The following is a 21,000-nucleotide window of genomic DNA, read 5'->3' as shown; positions in this document are numbered from 1 at the left end:
TCTATCTATCTATCTATCTCTATCTCTATCTCTATCTCTATCTCTATCTCTATCTCTATCTCTATCTCTATCTCTATCTCTATCTCTATCTCTATCTCTATCTCTATCTCTATCTCTATCTCTATCTCTAATCATCTCTCTCTCTCTCTCTCTCTCCATCCATCCATCCATCCATCTATCTATCTATCTATCTATCTATCTATCTATCTATCTATCTATCTATCTACCTACCTATCTATCTAATTCTTGCCACTCTGGCCAGCTCACAGCAAATACATTAAAACCAGTGGTGGGATTAAAAAAAAATATTACCAGTTCTGTGGGAGTGACTTGATGGGCGTGGCATGGTGGGCATGACAGGGGAAGGATACTGTAAAATCTCCATTCCCTCCCCGCTCCAGGGGAAGGACACTGCAAAATCCCCATTTCCTCCCAATCAGCTGGGACTTGGGGGTCAGAGAATAGATGGGGACCAGAGAATAGATGGGGACGGTGCCAGTCAGAGGTGGTATTTACTGGTTCTGCGAATTACTCAAAATTTCTGCTACGGGTTCTCCAGAACTGCCCAGAACCTGCTGAATACCACATATATTTTTAAAAGCCCCAATATCCAAAAGAACACAAATGCTTGGCATGCTACAGTCACACTTCCAAATAAAAACAACAACAATAAATACCAGCATCGAGCACTAATCACATCTAATCCCAGTGCCTGGGCAAAAAGCCTTCCAGAAGTCTAGAATGAGATGCAGCATGATTAAAGATGCACAAACGTTCATTTATTTGCAATCAAATAAGAAATCAAATTGGTTTCCTTTTCCTTCAAAGGAGACAAAGTTAGCCCTAGGCACCAAGTTGATTGATATTGATGAGTTTGTATAACCTTGGTTTGGCCTCTTCCTCCTTTATCAACAAGTCATATTTTTCAGGGGTGGGAGTCAACCGGTGTAACAACCAGTTCGCTGAGCCTGTACGCAGTGGCATTTGAAAACAGCTCTAAAAGTTATCTTCTACTGCAGCCAGAGGTGGGTTCCTACCAGTTCGCACCAGTTTGGTAGAACCGGTTCGTCAAATCTACCCAACCGGTTAGAAGAGGTTCCACCAGAAAGCAGTCCACACCTACAGAAGAGGTTCCAAAATTTTTTGAAACCCACCACTGACACACACACACACACATAGACAGACAGACAGACAGACTCACACAGAGAAAGAGAAAGAAAAAGGAAGAAAGGAAGAAATAAAAAAGAAAAAAAGAAAGAAAAAGTGAGAGAGAGATGAAAGAAAAAAAGGAAAAAGGGACAGTGAGACAAAAGGAAGGAGAGAGAGAGAAAGAGAGAGAGAGAGAGAGGGAGGGAGAGAGAGGGAGAGAGAGAGAGAGAGAGAGAGAGAACACATGGCTGGCAAGCAACTCCCAGAAAGGAGGCCACACCCACAGAGTAGGTTCAAAAATTTTTTGAAACCCACCACTGACTGCAGCCTTGGTGAATAAAACAGCGGAGGCATGGCAATCTGCTCTGCCACGCCTACCAGCTGTGCTTCAAACAAAGGAAATATAGGACAGTCTAGCGCAGGGGTGAGAACTACCAGTTCCCCCAAATTGGTCCATACCGGCTGAATCCCACCCCTGATATTTTTCTTCCTGGTAGCAGTGGTCAAATTGGTTTGGTTGGTTTGGTTTGGTTTATTGGGTTTATATGCCGCCCTTCTCCCAAGGACTCAGGGCAGCGTACAACATTAAAAAAAACACATATTACAAAAGTTAAAAAGAATTAAATAGAATATCCCAAACAAACGCAATTAGAATTAACAATAACATTTTTTTAAAAAATTGATTAAAATTAACAGTGATCAATAATTTATTTTGTTTTGTTCAGGCCAGGCCGGCTTGCTGGAAAAGCCAACTTTTTAGGGCGCGTCAGAAGGACCGGAGGTCGGGAATTATACAAAGCTCCGGGAGCAGCTCATTCCAGAGGGAAGGCGCTCCCACAGAGAAGGCTCTCCCCCTGGGGGTCGTTAGCAAACACTGTCTGGCCGACGGCACCCTAAGGAAGTCAACTCTGTGGGATCACACTGGATGGTGGGAGGCTACTGGTGGCAGTAGGTGGTCTCGCAGGTCTCCTGGGCCTAAGCCATGGAGCGCTTTAAAGGAGATAATTAGTACCAAGCTGATCAAGATTTTGTTTGCTTCCTGGATACTGTTGTATAAACACAAAGAAATTGGCCATTAGTAGGCTCTTTGGGGTCTATGTAGGAGAAGGGGTGTCAAACTCACTCCTGGCCATGCCTATCCCCATTTTAGCAAAGGGGGAAAAGTTGCGATACCTCATATGACAATAACATGATGCTGCGGGTTTGACACCCCTGATGTAGGAAAATCAATGACTTATTAGCAGTTTTCAGGACAACCCCATGAAAAAGCATCCATTCAAGCAGTGGTGGGTTTCAAAAATTGTTCGAATCTACTCTGTGGGTGTGGCCTCCTTTGTGGGAGTGGCTTGCCACCCATGTGACCAGACGGGAGTGGCTTGCTGCCCATGTGACCGGATATGAAGATGCCGACGACACTTGTCAGAACCACCTTAAATTACCTCACACACAGCACTGGCATGCATAAGAATATGATGTAAACTTGTTTTTTAAAAGGCATCTTTGGTTTGCGTTAAAACAACTTCAACACACACAATGTTCTGATTGCACCACAAATGCAGTAGTTATCCTTACCTTTCACAGAGGCACCGAGTTTTATAAATAAGAGCATGATAGTGTAGAATAATCATATCCAAGGACCAGTGGTGGGTTTCAAAAAATTTTGGAACCTCTTCTGTAGGTGTGGCCTGCTTTCCGGGTGGAACCTCTTCTAACCGATTCAGTAGATTTGACGAACCGGTTCTACCGAATAGGTGCGAACTGGTAGGAACCCACCTCTGCATTCAGGAGACAACTTTCTGACACCTCACAACAGAGCAGACAATTCCTCAGAACACCCAGTGCATCTGTTCATTGTTCTTTCTTTAGTCTTTCCACTGGAAATCTATTTATCCTTGCTTCTTCAGTACAGTATTTCCAGTTGAATATAACTACCAATCCCTCCAAGTGACAGTGAATCATAATTGAAATTATTTAACCGATTTTGTTTTTGATTAACCATGTTCTTCTTGTCATCCTTTCACTTTTAGTAAGCTTATTTTCTCTGGAGCAATTCTATTCAGTTCCGGGAAAAAACAATGTTACTTTAGAATAATAGAGAAATAAATAATGGAGAAAACATGATTCATGTGGATACAAATTGATAAACAGAGTTTTGTCAGATGAAAACTCATATTTTATAACTCAGTTCAGTGTCCAAGAATTTATAAGCTGGAAACAGACATTTTTTGGGGGAACATTTTTTTTTGTACAAAGCCTATAACATGAATTTTCTCTGGAAATCATACCTCATTTATTTAGTTGTCAGACTTGATGGAGTCACCTTTAGATACAATTTTTCTTTAATAAGTAGATAATGCAGAATGTTTAAAATCGGACTGCCAATTCTCAACATGGTAAGAAGTATGAGAATTGTTCCAATGATCTTATAAATAAGACTTCTTTTCTGGATAGTGCAGGACAGAAAGAGCCGAGGTGGCGCAGTGGTTAGGGTGCAGTACTGCAGGCCACTTCAGCTGACTGTTATCTGCAGTTCAGCGGTTCTAATCTCACCGGCTCAAGGTTGACTCAGCCTTCCATCCTTCCGAGGTGGGTGAAATGAGGACCCAGACTGTGGGGGGGCGATATGCTGACTCTGTAAACCGCTTAGAGAAGGCTGAAAGCCCTATGAAGCGGTATATAAGTCTAACTGCTATAACTATAGATATAATCATATAAGCACTATGTTATATAGCCGAGATGGTGAACGTACAGCATGCGTGCCAGAGGTGGCACACAAACCCCTCTCTGTGAACACATGTGCCGCTGCCAGCTGCTCTTCTGGTTTCCGGAGCACACACGTGTGGTGGCCACCTGGTCTTTGCAGTTGCCAGAGCGCTGGAAAACAGCCTGAAAATGGCACGGAAATAGTCTGAAAAACGTCCCAAAAATGGCTGAAAAGTAGCGTGAAATATGGCCTGAAAATGTCCTGGAAAACATGTCAATAAACATCCCGGAAATGGTCAAAAATGCCCAAAAAACAGGCATGCACGCACTGCCCAGCTAGTCTTTGGGTTTCTAGTGTTCTGGGGTACGCAAAGACCAGCTGGCTGTCAGGTATGCACATACCGGAAACTCAAAGATCAGCTGGCCGGCATGCACATGTACACTAGCCAGTTGATCTTTAGTTTCTGGCGCTCTGGCATGCACACATACATATGCATGCATGCACGTTCTGGTTTGGGAACTCGGTGCCGAAAAGGTTCGCTTTTGGGTCACAAATTTTCTTTGGGTCACAAATTTTTACCAAACTCAGGCAATCACATAAAAGCTTCATAGGGTTGAATTGAATTGAATTGAATTTTATTATTTGTATGCCGCCCTTCTCCGGGAAGGACTCAGGGCGGCGAACAATTCAAAAAGGGAAAAGGGGGAACATAAAACAGAATACAGATAATTAAAATAAGCAAGAGTCACGCAACCATACAAGTAGAGAGGGGAGGGAACTCATCAACCCCAGGCCTGCCGGCAAAGCCAGGTTTTGACGGCTTTTCGGAAGGCCTGGAGAGAGGTGAGGGTCCGAATCCCTGTGGGGAGTTTGTTCCAGAGGGCTGGAGCTGCCACAGAGAAGGCCCTCCCATGGGTAATACCCAGGTGGCATTGGCTAGTAGACGGAACCCGGAGGAGGCCAACCCCTTGTGATCTAATGGGTCTGTGGGAGGTAATTGGAAGCAGGCGGTCTCTCAAGTTAACTTTTATATTGACTCCTTACATTCAACATCTATTGAATTTTGCAATGGTTGTGTTTTCTATTTTTCTGCTACCTGTTGCAGATACATCATAATACAAATGTCTGATCTTGCTCTATCTTGCTCCATTTGCTTATGCATTGTGGTCTGTACTATGATGCATGCTAAATCTATGCTATTTTCATGGAGCTAGCTATAGTATTGTGCTGTAAAAGATAAGGGTGTGAAATTCCACACAGGTGTTCTCACAACATGCCAATAAATGCCAATGAGCTCCTTCTTTGCTTCCTATTACCAAGAAACTGTTTAATTTTATTTTTCTATCACGTGTTTATTGCACGTGTGTCAGGAATGTAGGCTAACAGTTGGGTTGACAATATATAAACCAGGATGGTAGTGCTGTACTTTTAAGACTGCTGTAAAATGCGATTGGTTGCTGTTTCCTCAATCGGCCATAAGATGGAGCCAGAATCACTGTTAGATGCTGATCTGATCTGATCTGATCTGGAAACTGGCTGTTAGAAGTGCCGTATTGTGATCAATGTGAGCTATTGTAAGTTTTGCAACTGCTAGCAAACTTTGAGTACCGGTCTGATTATATGTTTATGGACTATGTTATTTGGATTATCCCTTAACTGAAAGACGTCGATGACGGACTGTCTTATCCGTGTATGACTTGGACTGTTTGACGGACTCTGATACCTCTATTTCCACCAAAGTAAAAGCCTATTTAAACTGCAGTGTCTCTGTATGCTGGTTTGTGTGTTCTCCAACAACACTCTCACAACGCTTCTCTGAACGTACTCGCTCTCCCAACGGGGAGCTCTCCTAACAACGTGTATCAAGTAAGTGATGAAAGCTCTCCAAATGCTTTCCAAGTTGATGGATGACCAAATCACATCAATGTAGCAGAGCTTAACCTAGCAATATAAATTGCTTATATTTTTCCCAGTAGTTTATTACAGACAAATGCTATTATTAAAGAATTCCACATGAAGTATGACAATAAGAATAAGAATCATTCGTGAAGAATGGTACAAACTAGAAAATTTCTTTAGGGCATTTTCTAAAGCTTGAGTTTGTTCTGAAGCAACACAATAATTTTTGAAAGACAGTGCAGTCAGAAAAGTTTCAGAAGATGGAGAGAGACAGCTTTTATAGCATAAACAAAACAAGCCCAGTGTTTGCCCAGAGCAATAAAATTACTCAGAAATGATAATAGAGCAAAAGTCAAAACTATTGTATCTCTTAGAAAATTTATAGGCTTTTATATAGAAGCATTGTTCTTGGAGGGTTATTTCGTGCATAGGATCTTTTAAAGTAAAAAAAAAAAAGATATATCAGAGTGCTTCACTCTCCTTTTAAAAAAAATGAAATTTCCTATTCATTGGCGTATGGAAATGTATTTTACCTCAGGACTGTTTGGGATGTAATGGTTGTTTCTTTGTATTGGAGGTAGTAGAGGAAGAGAATTGACAATGGGATCCTCCAATACATGTCTTTGTGTTAGAGGAATTGAAACACCAGTCAAGAATTTGAACTTTGGAGAAGATTTCATTCTTTCCTTACTCCACTTTATTGCTGAAAATGTCAGTGGTAGGATTCAAATAATTTAACAACCGGTCAGTGGTGGGATTCAAATAATTTAATAACTGGTTCTCTGCCCTAATGACCAGCTGGGTAGGTGGGGCTTAGTGGTCATGTGACTGTGTGGGCATGGCCAACTCAACATTACTCAGGTCGATGGGCGCTTTGCCTATATAATAAGGGTTAACCGGAGAGGCAGTTTCTGTAAGCAGGGCAATAAAGATTAGGCTAGAAACAACACCAGAATGTTTCCTTCCTGCCTTCCTTACAGGATTAGCCCTGTAAAGTGGAAAAAAAAACCAAAAGAAGATTTCTTCCAACAATCGTTCTCTGAACCTCTTAGAAAGTTAAGAACCGGTTCTCCCGGATAGGTGCGAACTGGCTGAATCCCACCACTGCAACTGGTTCTCTGCCCTATGGTGGGCATAGCCATGGTGGGTGTGGCCAGGGGTGATGGACAGGCAGTACTCAGCCTCCTGGGAGCAAAAACAGGCTGCAGGGGGGAGTGTGTCCCCCAGTGCCCCGTTTTTGGCCTTGTAGGCCACCCTGCACTTACCTGGGAGTCAAAACGGGGTGCATAGAGAATCCTGGAAGGGGCGGGGCAGGAAGGGGCAGGGCCAGCCAGCAATTTAACAACTGGTTTGCCTGAATGGCTTGAACCAGCTGAATCCCGCCATTGCAAAATGTTCAATTTTTGAAGATAGGCTTCAGTCACTTCAAAAATGTTGTGAAGGAAGCATCTGCTGCTTTGTGAAAAATTAGCAGTTTATTTTATTTTTCTACACTGACAGTTGTTTATAAAATAGATCCCTCTGCTGTTTTATTAATTTGCTCCCATCTGTCAAATCAGACTCTTAGAAGCAATTCATCCAATAGCGGGGTCTGGAAAATCTCCTAAACCAGTGCTTTCTTAAAGTATAGCCGTAGAACCCCAAATTTTCTCAATCATCTATAAACATTAGCTGTTACAATGTAATAAGGGTTAACCAGAGAGGCAGTTTCTGTAAGCAGGTCAATAAAGATTAGGCTAGAAACAGCACTAGAATGTTCCCTTCCTGCCTTCCTTACAGGATTAGCCCTGGAAAGTGGGAAAAAACAAAAGGAGATTTCTTCCAACAACCGGTTCTCTGAACTGCTTAGAAAGTTAACAACCGGTTCTCCCGAATAGGTGCAAACTGGCTGAATCCCACCACTAATCTAGAGCTGCTTTGCACATAATTGAACATGTAGCTGGAAGCTACTGTGACATCATGAAGGTTGTTCTTATGAATATTCCTATAGTCCTCCTCAGGTTATACACATTCAGGAAGCTAGTCAGAGAACCAAAAAATAAAATAAAATTGTGCCAACAGCTGAAATTCAAATGCTTGTTGTTTGTGGCTCATTTTCATTTTAATGGGAAATTGAATGTTGGTAGAAGGATGAGTTGTTAATGATGTCAGTGAACTCTGTCCGTTTGAGGTCATGATATTTCCAATCTACACAGGATTAGAAGGAAGTAGATTATAAATTGCTACACAGCACACACAAATGAGGACAACAAATGTTATTTCTTAGGGCCACAGGTCACCTGTGAGTCCCTTGGCTAATGAGAAGTTGTGATTGGTCTGTATTTTCTTGGTTTTTTTTCCCTTCTCCTGGAGGCCTAGACAAAGCTCATTAGCATGCTCATCTGAGGCGTGAGATCATTATCTGTAGGAAAACAAAACAAATGATACTATTCTCTGTGAATTCCTCTACCTTCTTTTTAAAAATGCATTTCTGATCATGGAATGACTTCAAAATTAGGGAAGAATTGATTTGATTTGATTTGATTTGATTGCACTTATATGCCGCCCTATTCCCGGAGGGACTCAGTGCGGCTCAGAAACCAAAGTTAGGGGATACAGACAAGAGGAAAAACAACAAACAAGCAACTACAGAAAGAATTTAAAAAACAATCAACAGCCACACAATTCGAGCGGGGACGGGAGCTCGTCAGCCCCAGGCCTGTCGGAACAGCCAGGTTTTAAGGGCTTTGCAGAAAGCCTGAAGGGTGGTGAGGGTCCGAATGTCCACGGGGAGCTCGGGGAGAATGGCTATGACTGTTGCTAGTTGTATATTCGTCACTTTTGAAGGGTCATTTGAATGTCTACCAACTCACATTCATGTTGCTGTGATGTGCATCCTGAGAAAGGCCTTTTAAACTTTAATGCTTCCTGGGATTGCCCCAAAGCCTCAGAAGTGATGTTAGCTAAAACCTTTTCTCCTATTTTGATAGGACTTTCAATGGCTGGCACCTTTGCAGCAAGCTTGCTAGAGGTCAAACCATTACTGGTGGGTGATGTCATCACATTCCCTTGATCAAGGTGATTCAGACATTGTGAGTTATGCCAGTGGTTCCCAAACTTGGCAACTTTAAGACTTGTGGACTTCAACTCCCAGAATTCTCCAGCCAGCAGAGCTGGCTGGAGAATTCTGGGAGTTGAAGTCCACAAGTCTTAAAGTTGCCAAGTTTGGGAACCACTGAGTTATGCAATAGGGATGCTGAGAGGACTTAGATGAAACAGATCTCCAGTCCTGATCCATATAAATCTACAACCATATCAACTCTACAGAGCTAGCACCATCAATAGACATGCTGCAAATTGAAAAATTGAAGAACAGGTAACAGACTCAAAGACATCAATTGTAGGCCAAAAAAAAAATTCAGATGTGAAAGAAATGCCTTGTCAAAACTGAGCTACACAACTTTTTAGTGGAAATCTTAAAGCAAAACCTAGAATAATATTGCCCAAAGAACTTTTGGCAGGTATAAAAGGATATATATAAGTCACAACCCCTGGTATGCCCCAATTATGGGAGGAAGCTAACTGCTTCCATTCTCTGTCCATCGGCTCGTCACAAGAGACCATCCAGACAGAAAGCCCAATATTTTACTGTTGCCTTTGTTACATTTGTCAGTACAAATACTACACACACACACACACACACACACACACACACACACACACACACGTATATATATATATCATAGGGATGTATGAAACAGTGTAAATGAGATCCAATAAAATGGTTTCTTGATTTTTTAATGGCTTTTACTTTTTTTTTTAAAATCCATATCTACAGTATTTTTTCCTGATTTTGCCTAGCATGTGATGCTTTTAGACACAATTTCCCCTAATGTTAGTGTAAATTCTTTGAAGTACCACCTTTTACCATACATTTCCCTGATTTAATCTAAAATTCTTCTCTGGTTGTGGGCTTTTTATATGTAAATTTCTCTGATGAAGGCTCTTTTTACTAATGTATCTAGCCCTTCATATGCAAAATTTACTAAAATGAAATGCTCTTACTTGCATTCCTATTCCCACCCCCATCAAAGTTGATTGAATTTGTAGTTACAGTCATCTTTTAGTTCAACAAGGGTGGTTGGATAATATTTTTCAGTTGACTTAGCTAGCTGACCTGGCCTAATGACTTTCTATTTTATAGAAAAGAGCAGTGAGTTAACCCCCAATAATGAACTGTCCAATAAATCAGCTGAAAAAGTAGGAATGTGCTATAATAATAATTCTGAGAACAGAATGTTTTGGAGAACTCTAGAAATTTTTCTCTATTCTACAGGCTATGCCTGTGTCAGGGTTTCAAATAGGATCCAAAAGTAAATCAGAGTCCAAGGCAAAATATTGCTCAAAGTTCCAATTTATTAAGAGATCCATGTTGGCACATCTGGGAAAACCCGAATCTGACAGCTTCCCGGTTTTCCCCACCCGGTTGAAAATTCACCCACAAGTCCATCACATGGTCTAATCTCCCACTGCCATGCCGACAGTTCCACCCATCCAATTCCAGTCATTTGTGTAGAGGTGCAAAGACAAAGGGTGACCTTGGCTTTCTAGAAAGAATGTTGTTATGGCTACATATCATCTAACTCCATACAATCCCCCTTCCCATTTTCCCACAATAGGAAAGGCATAGTAGAATAATATAAAAGTGTGGCAGGCCAAAGATCCAAAAGAAAAGATGGATGCAGGCCTGACAGCCTTCTCCAGAAAAATGCTGTTGGAGGGAATGATTTGGTGGTTCTAGGGAAGCCTGAGGAGAGGGGAGGAGAGGTGGGTGCAGACGCTACTTTGTTCTGGGGCCCATGGAACTCAAAGGGGGCCCATGAAGGGGATTTTTTTTTTTAAAAAATTACAAAACCAATGTTTTAAAAAGAGAAACAATATTAGATGTATACTTCATACTCTATACTTTCCGTTTATAGCAAAACTGCCTTGCTTTGTTTGACATAACCTTTATTAATCTGAAAGTACCGTTATTTATGTAATTTATTGAATTTTAATTTCATTACTTCTTTATTTAAGTTTGCAAGTTTAGTTTCATTTCATTTATGAATATATTTTATATTTCATTTCAGTTTATGAATGGCTATGAAATGTCATCTCAAAAATCTGGAGCTCAAAAATGCAAGGAAAAACAGAAATGTGCGTCCACATTTGGATGTCCACGCTTGGATGAGGGGGGGGGGCATATTAGTCTTGTTCCAGCACTTAATAATCCTCTCAGTGGCCTTGGTTCTAGAAATACCTTCTACAAACTGATAGCAATTTATATTGTCCACACATGATTTGGAGATATTTGAGCAGAGTCTAGAATAATAATAAAAGCAGAATCCATGAGTTTTGTACGTCTTAAGAACATTATCTTTTCTTATGAATGATCCTCCTGTTTACATTAATTTTTCTCAGGATAAAATTTGAGATAAGTATTTCTTTCTCTGATGACTCTTAACGCAGCCAGATGTATTGTCTGTTCCCAATAACATAAACATAATTTTATGGAAATTTTATTTTGATATGATAAGCGGGATAAGTTTGCGAGTAGAGCAGTAAAACAAAATTTGAACAACTGGTAGAGTTAAAGAACTCTCCATCCGTTCAAAATATTTATGAATCAAGTTACCTAACCACATACATTGTGCTGGTGTATAGTGGTCTACAATCCAGCAAGTGATAATTGTTTGTAGGATAGTCACATTTCTATTGCCCTTGAATAGCGAGACAAGTGAAATATACATTTAATGAATAAATAATTTCCCTTTTAAAATGGGTTTTGACCTGGGGCAACCAAAATAGGATGTGTGCAAATCAGTATAGAAAGAAGTCCTGATGGAAGTGGTGGGGGGGAACATACACGCATATCTATACAATTCAACACAATCTTTCTACCTAAGGGATAAAAGTCTGAAAACAAATGAAGTTTTCCTTCCTTTGTGTGAAGGAAAATAATTGACTTGTGTCTGCTATTGCTGCTTTCTGAGATGATTCATTTCCTTATCCAGTGGGGAGAAGGTCATTTGCAAACCTTTTTGTGGGAAGTTTGATTGCTCATAATCTGCATCATATGCAGCATATATTTAGAGCTGAAGAAAAGGCGAATGAAAGAAGAGATGTTATCGGAGTAGCCTGAATAAACATATAGTACTATCCAAGCATTGTCCTTTCCAGCATGCCTTACCAAGAAACCATGAGAATCTCATATTGTTAAGTGCCCAGATTTTTTCTCTAAGGTGCAGTGTTTCCTGTTCCTGTGTAAGAAATGTATTCTGATTGGTTGTCAGGCTCCCATGGTGCCATGCAGGGGGCTACTATCTAGGCTGTTTTGAACCCAGGTGTGAGTTCTCAGATGCCATGTGGAGAGTTGAGTAAAAGGCCAATTATTATCATGCCTTTCTGTACCTGCTGCTGAAGTCTTTATTATGTAAAGTGGGCTAGCCTGGCTAGTCTTAATGGGCCTATTGACAAAGTGGGGGTGGGCAGGAAGCTACAGGCAACTATTCTGTCTGTTAAAACATGCTTCTTTTCACATCCAGAGAAACATTCTGCCTTTTCAATATTTCCTAGGATATTTCATTTTTTCTGGGAGAGGGCTGGATGATAACTTCCTACACTACTTTGTAAAAAGTGGCAGGGATTAAAAAAATAACTTTGAATTACACAGGTGGTTGTTTAATTCCTCCAAAAAGAGTCCTATTTAATGTGTGATGTTGGGTTTCTTCCATCAGTGACACCAAAACTCCTATATGATCTGTTTAATTTTTATACAAAATCTATTATTATGATGGAAAATTTATGATGATAAACTTATGGTTCATTGTGTAAAAAACCCAGAAGTCTTATGACATGGAGAGAATAAAAATATAGTCTAAGTTTCTAAATATCTATAGTTAGCTCGACTTTCGGTAGAAAACTAGCAACAGCTTTGGTCTCAGTATCCTATTATTTACTGAGCTCAGTGAATTATGCCATTTTCTTCCACTAACATGCTGGCCCGCTCTGTGTATGAGTGAGATATTTATGTTGCCCTTTGATGGCTGAACTAGGGAATCTTGTCTACAAATAATTGATGTCATTTTCCTCCAGCTCTGTTGAGAGGAATCTGTATGTGCAAAGCTGTGATTTATATAGCAGCTAGGCTTTCTGAAAAGTTTTTTTTTTTTTGCCTTCTAACCTGAACGTTGCCGCACCATTTAGGTAGCAGGTGGTTTTCTATTTAATATTAGCAAGCCGTTTTACCACCTGAAATGGGTTGCCTTAAGTCTTTTTAACAGGATCTTGCAAAATTTAATTCTGATTCCTTTGATTTCTTGGCTTTTTCCTACTTGTGAGCAGGCAAAGGCCACTGCCAAATTTAAATCTTGGCAAAATCATCACCGGGTTTTGGTTGGATACGATTTGGTGCTTCATCCTTTTTCAATCCTCTTGCCACTAATAAGTACTGGTAATATTTTAAATGACATCCATTATCGTTACGTAACTGTCTCCATTGGCGAAATTCATTTTTTTGTAGACCCGTAGTGCTCCTGGGAGCTGAAATCATGACTAGCATCTTTACTTTTTGCCTGATCTGATGCCATTACCCTTGAGTAACTCAGTCATAAGCAGGGACATGCAGTCACTGGAGGCAGGGGAGGCGGGGCCTCACCAGTCTCATGAGGAAAAGGAAAGAATTTTTAAAATAACTAAAAAGGCCAAGGTAGTTGCTTCCAGAATCCAAGTCACAGTGACTTTGAGTCTGCTTAGTGTTAACTGTAGGGGGAGGTAAGAGAACTATGGGCCTCCTTTGCATAAGGAATTTTTCACCTTTTAAGAGTTAAGCAAGGGTTAAAAGGCCAAAAATTCCGTATGCAAAGGAGGCACGTGATTCTCCCGCCTCCTGATCTGGGATACAACTTCTCTGTGTGCATGTGTCTGTTTGAGAGAGGGGGGAGGGAGGGAGAGAGGGAGGAAGGAGGGGGAGGAAGAAGAAAAAGAATGGGAAAACTTATTTTGCAAGGGGGAAAAATGCTGTCGCTTTAAATCAGAACTGAGCATGCCTGGCTGTGGAATTCTGGGAGTTGAAGTCCACAAGTCCAAAAAAATTGCTGCCTCACCAGCCATAAAGCTCACCGCACATCACTGGTCATAAGCAACCCACAGCTACCTGTGAAAGTCATGGCTGACTGACGACACCTCTGTGAACAAGCAGAGATGACAATTGTTGTGTAGAATGAAACACCAGTGAGTAGACTTTTCCTTTAAATTTCTCCAGAGAAAAGATTGGGACATCAACCAGAAGTGCTCTAAATGACAGCTCCTTGCAAGTAGATTGTAAGCTAGGTATCTCTGATGGTCTAAATACCAGGATCTGAGCAAGAAGACAGCTTTACTCTCAGCAGGTGGAAAAGGTTCTCCTCGCACATATGTGCTAGTAGTTCCTGACTCTAGGGGGTGGTGCTCATCTCCGTTTCAAACCTGAAGAGCCAGCGCTGTCTAAAGACATCTCCGGGTCATGTGGCCAGCATGACTAAACGCTGAAGGTGCATGGAAGGCTTCCCATCAAAGGTATTTCTTATTTTTCTACTTGCATTTTTACATGCTTTCGAACTGCTAGGTTGGCAGAAGCTGGAACAAGTAACGGGAGCTCACTCCGTTATGCGGCGCTAGGGATTCCAACTGCTGAATTGCCAACTATTCGATTTTTAAAATATTTTTATTTTATTTTTCAAAACAAACACAACACATAAAATCTTCCTTCTTTACATACTGTAGAAAGTGTATCAGTTGGTTACAAAAAGGCTTTCGTGCATCTCTTCCGCAATCATCAAATGTAATTCATATTAACTCAAATATTTTAACTCAGATATTAATACATGTTACCATCATCATACCTCCATTTTCATTTGACTATAATTGTTTAAACATCCTTCATCATATAAAATATACCAAGATTTAATACATAACCACATACTGGCATTTCATTTACTATTTCTAAAATCCTCCAATAACACTGAAACCTTATGTCCTATTCTAGCTAAAAATCCATAATATTTAATAACAAAATTTTCTAATCCTCCTTTCCAAATCACTGTTTACAATTTATATCCAGTTTTCTTATGTTTTACCCATACATATATGTTCTGACCCAGTCCTCCGTCCAGTAACGAATGCCGAGACAAGCTTAGCTGGAAATGCCACAGCACTTTATTAGCAGGAAACAAACCTCGGTGTTTACTTTCCCTAATTCTGAATGTTAATGAACATAAGATGAAGGATAGAAAGTAAGTCCATTTAACAGTAACTTTGTACCCTTGTCTCAACAAGGAAGGTGACCTCGTGAAACATGTCCTGCTTCACTGCTCCCTATCCAGAGAGTTATATTGTTTTTATTGCCCTTATTAATTAAAAAAGACAGATGTGGGAATTGATTCCGTGATCCCATAAGTGTTAATCTTGATGCAGCAGCCACCATCATATGTAAGTTTACAATATGCAAAACTGAGGATCAGTGGATACATTTCTGTTGTGGCCCAGCAGGAGCCATTGGAGCTGCCACCAGACTCCGACAGCGAGGGGCCCTATGAGTCAGCCCTGGAGGATGTGGAGGACCCTGGACAGGATTCCAACTCCGAGCAGGGCGCAGAGAGGCTGGTTGGCCACCAGGTGGCACCTGAGCCTTTGATCAGTGGGGAGGAGACAAGAGAGAGTGATCCAGAAACCAACAGTGAGTTGTTCCTGGATGCACGCCATTGAAGAGCTACTCAGTGTCAAGAACAGCTACGTAACTACAGGAGGTAATTACGCTCAGCTGGTGGTCATTAGGCTCCTCTCCAGACTATAAAAAAGACTGCTTGTGCCACGCCCTTCTTGCAGAAGTCAATGCTTTGACTAAAGAGAAACTAACTTGGCAGGCTGGATTGCTGCCAAGGTTTGTCAGACTTGCTGCCAAGGTCCTTATCTGTTTGTTTGCTTGGCTTTCAGCCACCGAGAGTCTGGTCTTGCTATTAAAGGACATTCTCATTAAGCATGTCTCGGCTTTCGTTACTGGACGAAGGAGGGGGTCAGAACACATTTCTATATATCTAACCCTCAAAATCTGAGTATCTTCACCATCTGCAAAGATGGCACTGCTATTCTCTCACAAGAATTGGACAACTAAATGGTGTGATCTTGCTGGAATTAAGATGCCCTCCCAAGCATTTTCTTAGAAATGAACAGTGAAGATTACTAAGCCTTCAAAGTCTATGATGATCTTAGAAGAAGAAGAAATTAAAGTGTTGTTTGTCACTTGGTCACTTATTTGTGGCAAATGTACATACTATATATCCTGCAGCACGACCAACTTTAGGCCTAGGCACCTAGGCAGGTTTCTAGTGGCCCAAATATTTTTAGGGGGTGTGTGTGCCAAAATTGAAAAGACTTCCAAATATACGAGTGTAATATCTGATCAACTTTTCTCATTTCTTTAGAATTTTTTTCTCTACAATTTTTCAGAATGCTTATCCAAAAAAGACAGCTGAGTGCTAGCGAACAGCACACCAACTAGGCATTGCAAGTTGCAAAAAAGAAATTATTATTAAAGCTATGGACCTCAAGAATGTGATTATGATAAAAATCTGACAGGAAGATCTCGAGTAATTGAGATTTCTGATTACCACCTTATCCAAGTTTTTTTTTTAAAAAAATCTTATTTATTATTAAATTTATATGCTGCCCATCTGACTGATAAAGCAACTTTGGACAGATTACAAATGGTAAAAAGATAAATATAAAAACAATTAAAATTAAGTAGAGTTGCAAAACAAAAACAAAAAAAGCCCAAAGGGATGGATGGCACGGGGACTAAAGTTAAAGCAGGGATGGGCTGCTATGGGTTCACCTGGGTTCAGGAGAACCCATAGGTAACTGTTGTGGCCCAGCAGGAGCCATTGGAGCTGCCACCAGACTCCAACAGCGAGGGGCCCTATAAGTCGGCTTTTGAGGATGTGGAGGACCCTGGACAGGGTTCCAACTCCGAGCAGTGTGGAGAGAGGCTGGTTGGCCACCAGGAGGCACCTGAGCCTTGGACCAGTGGGGAGGAGACAAGGGAGTGTGATCCAGACGTCAGCAGTGGGGAGGAGCCAAGGGAGTTGTTCCTAGATGCCCGGCACCAGAGACATAATAGGCGTAAGGAACAATTACACAATTACAGGAGTAATTGTACTCAGCTGGTGGTTATTAGGCTCCTGTGCAGACTATAAAAGGACTGCTTGTGCACATGCCCCTTTTGCAGAAGTCAACGCAGGAACGAATGTCGGAGAACATTATTGTGAGCTTGGCAGGCTGGATTGCTGCCAGGGCTTATCTGTGCTGGATTGCTGCCCAAGCTTGTCTGTGCTGGTTTGCTGCCAAGGACCTGTCTGTCTGTTAATTAAATGCCATAACTTATCTTTGGCTTGGAGTGTGTGTTGGTGTGGGACGAGGGGGTTAGAATAGGTAACATTATGGTCAGTTTCCAGAACCTCCAAATCCCACCTGTGGCTGGGGCCACCCACCCCTCCCACCTCTCCCCACTCCTCCCAGGAGTTTCCACATGGCCTGTTTTGGATGCAAGGTAAATTCAGGGCCTACATAAAGGTTCAGGGAGGAGGAAAAACCGGCCTTCAGCGGGAGGATGTTTCCGCCCTCCTAGAGACTCAAGGAAAGCCTCTGGATCCTGGGAAAGACAAAAATGCCGCTCCTGCCATGGTGCAGGAGGCCGACTAGGCCACGCCCTCCCAGCAACCAGGCAGAGAACCCATTGCTGAAATTTTTGAAGCCCACCCCTGAGTTAAACCCAGAAAATGTTAACATTACATTCTGTGTTCAAGGTTAAATATAATCCTAGAGGGCCCCAGAATATAACTTCGCCTGGAGCCCCAAAATATCCTGCCTGCAGTTGAGTCACATAGCCATACCCATCTTTAAAAGAAATCTGTGTGCTTGCTAAGTAGGTCAAGATTTGCTTCCTTCAGAGAGGTCTAGCCACAGTTTGGCACTTCATACAATGAACTTGGTATTAGTGGTTGGTTTAGTGGTTTATTCGACTTGTATGCCGCCCTATTCCCGAAGGGACTCAGGGCGGCTGACAAACCAGGAGGGAAGGGGCACAAATACAAAAAGAGTAAAAACAGAGACAAACAGCAATACAAAACAATTTAAAAAGTCACAACAAGCACAACCAATTCGAGTGGGGGTGGAACTCAACAGCCCCAGGCCTGCTGGAACAGCCAGGTCTTAACGGCTTTACGGATCTCCACGTTCCAGAGGGCCGGAGCAGCCACAGAGAAGGCTCTCCCCCAAGGGGTCAACAGTCGACATTGGCTAGCAGATAGAATTTGGAGGAGGCCTAATCTGTGGGATCTAATGGGTCTATGGGAGGTGATTGGCAGAAGGCGGTCTCTCAAGTACCCAGGTCCAATACTATGTAGGGCTTTATAAGTGACGACTAGCACCTTGAAGCGTATCCGGAGACCAATAGGCAGCCAGTGCAGCTCGCGGAAGATAGATGTAACGTGGGTGCACCGAGGCGCACCCATGATCGCTCGCGCGGCTGCCTTTTGGACAAGCTGAAGTCTCCGAACACTCTTCAAGGGCTGCCCCATGTAGAGCGCATCGCAGTAGTCCAATCTTGAGGTCACAAGGGCATGAGTGACTGTTGCGAGAGCCTCCCGGTTCAGGTAGGGATGCAATTGGTGCACCAGGCGGACCTGGTCAAATGCCCCCCTGGTCACAGCCGACAAATGGTGATCTAAAGTCAGCTGTGGGTCCAGGAGGACTCCCAAATATTCTGGGGAAGAGAAAGCCACATGCCCTTTAGCCAGTGAGTAGTTTGTGAATAAAAGCCAGGTCAATCATGGGCAGGCTGAAAGTTTGCCTAGCTAGAAATGAAGCTGTTGGAGATGATCCTGAACCCTCATCACCAGAAGCCCACTGCTATAAGTTATTGGATCTGAGGCAAGCAGGCGGCCATCAATTATTTCTCCTAAAATTGGTACCAGCCATGACTTGAGGGTCAGGTCGCATTTGACAACAAAGTCCAAGTCCATGAAATTGCTTGAAGCTCAGAATCTATTGTGGCTATAGCAGTAATTGAGATCTGCCCCGCTGACTGAAAACCCCCGAGATGGAGAAGTGCACATTTACTGGAAAGAACTGGAGGTATGTTCCTTCATTTCCTTCCCCAAACAGCCAGCCCTACATTTTGGGACTTAGCTGAGTCTTTTATTTTTTCTCTGAATAAAAAAGGAGTGTGAAATATTCTGATTAGTCAAAATAAACCTTCTCCCCTGCAGTGTGCGGCTGCTTCCTTTTAGCGGCTCCCCCATTAATGATTCAGAAGTCAGCTGGATCCCTGTTCACTAGTCTCAAAAGGCGACAGAGAAATACAACACAGCCGGCCTTTTCAAGCTTTCATCAATAGATAAACAGATTTCAAGACAGCTTTTCCATTCTGACTCAGTTCATCCAGGTTCTCACCTGTCTGATTTTGTCCATCAAGTTCAGCTCATTCTATATTAGATTTTGAGCCACCAGCCTAAACTTACTAGCATACTCTACGGTAGCCCTCTGACTCTAGCGTAGGTGTTAAGTATGTCAGCTCTGCTAGGCAGCATCAACTTCAGAGCATTTTCTAAGAGTTGGCACTTTTCTTTTAAAGGTAAAGGTTCCCCTCGCACACGTGTGCTAGTCCTTCCAGACTCTAGGGGGCGGTGCTCATCTCCATTTCAAAGCCAAAGATCCAGCGCTGTCCGAAGACATCTCCATGGTCATGTGGCCGGCATGACTAAACGCGGAGCGCTGTTACTTTCCCACTAAAGGTGGTTCCTATTTTCCCACTTGAATTTTTACATGCTTTCGAACTGCTAGGTTGGCAGAAGACTTTTCTTTTAGGAAGCTGGAAAAAAATCTCAAAGGAGAGGATTTACAGAAATTGACTTCTGAGCCAGTTAATAATCAAATCAATCGTTCAGCCTAAGGGAACGCCTTACCTTCTGGCTGGAGAAACAAGATATGGTTGATGTTCTGACCCCCTCCTCTGTCCAGTAACGAATGCCGAGACAACTTAACTGGAATGTACTTTATTAGCAAGAAACCAAAACTTCGGTGGCTGAAAGCCAAGCATAACAAACCGATAAGGACCTTGGCAGCAACTCAGACAAACCCAGGCAGCAATCCAGCCTGCCAAGCTAGTTACAAAAGTTCTCCAACTTTTAGTCAATGCGTTGACTTCTGCAAGAGGGGCGTGTGTACAAGCAGTCCTTTATGGTCTGGAGAGGAGCCTAATGACCACCAGCTGAGTGCAATTACCTCCTGTACTTGCGCAACTGTTCCTGATGCCTATTAGCTCTTCGGTGGTGGGCATCCAGGAACAACTCACTACTGGCATCCGGATCACTCTCCCTTGTCTCCTCCCCACTGGTTGAAGGCTCAGGCACCTCCTGGTGGTCCACCAGCCTCTCTGCGCCCTGCTCAGAGTTGGATCTCTGTCCAGGGTCCTCCACTTCCTCCAGAGCCGACTCAGAGGGCCCCTCGCTGTCGGAGTCTGGTGGCAGCTCCAACGGCTCCTGCTGGGCCACAACAGGAAAGTAAGTTAATACCACCCCTGCTTTCCATACACTGTTAATGCCATTCTCAAGGGTTGGGGATCTTGCTTCCAGTTCCAGATCAGAATCCCTTCATTCACCTATCCTTTCCACATCGGGCTGAAACTTTCTTCTTCAGTTTCCAACCTGAGAAGTTCACTTGCAAAAAGTATGTGTCCACCTGGGCCACTGAGATGTAGCAGATTGCTGACATATAATATGACATGTGGTAGAGCAGGTTGCAAATTGACTCTGTAGGGAAAGTTAACACAACTTAAGCAGCATCGAGTTCAAGGAAAGTCTCTTCTGGGGAGATAAGAGTGGGGTTTTTAAAAAATATATATTCAGAGAGAGTAGACCAAGGAAATAGATCAAGCAGTAAGTATAGACAAAGAAGGAAACCACAAGGTCACATTACAGTATTCTCACTTTGGTCCCCAAATGCACATTTATAAAGCCAATTTTAAAAACCTCCCCAACTGTTAGAGAGTAAGAGTAGAGTTTTTATATCTGATGAGGGTGCATTTCCCAGGAAGGGAGTTCCAGCAGAAGATGCTTCCTTCTATGTCCATCTCATTCACATCTCTTGAGTGGGGACTCTGAGGGAATGCCTTCTGCAGGCAGACCTCAGAG

The sequence above is a fragment of the Thamnophis elegans genome, chromosome 3 (genome assembly GCF_009769535.1).
Source record: "Thamnophis elegans isolate rThaEle1 chromosome 3, rThaEle1.pri, whole genome shotgun sequence".
In the NCBI taxonomy this organism is placed as follows: Eukaryota; Metazoa; Chordata; class Lepidosauria; order Squamata; family Colubridae; genus Thamnophis; species Thamnophis elegans.
Note: the sequence above shows the minus strand (reverse complement) of the source record.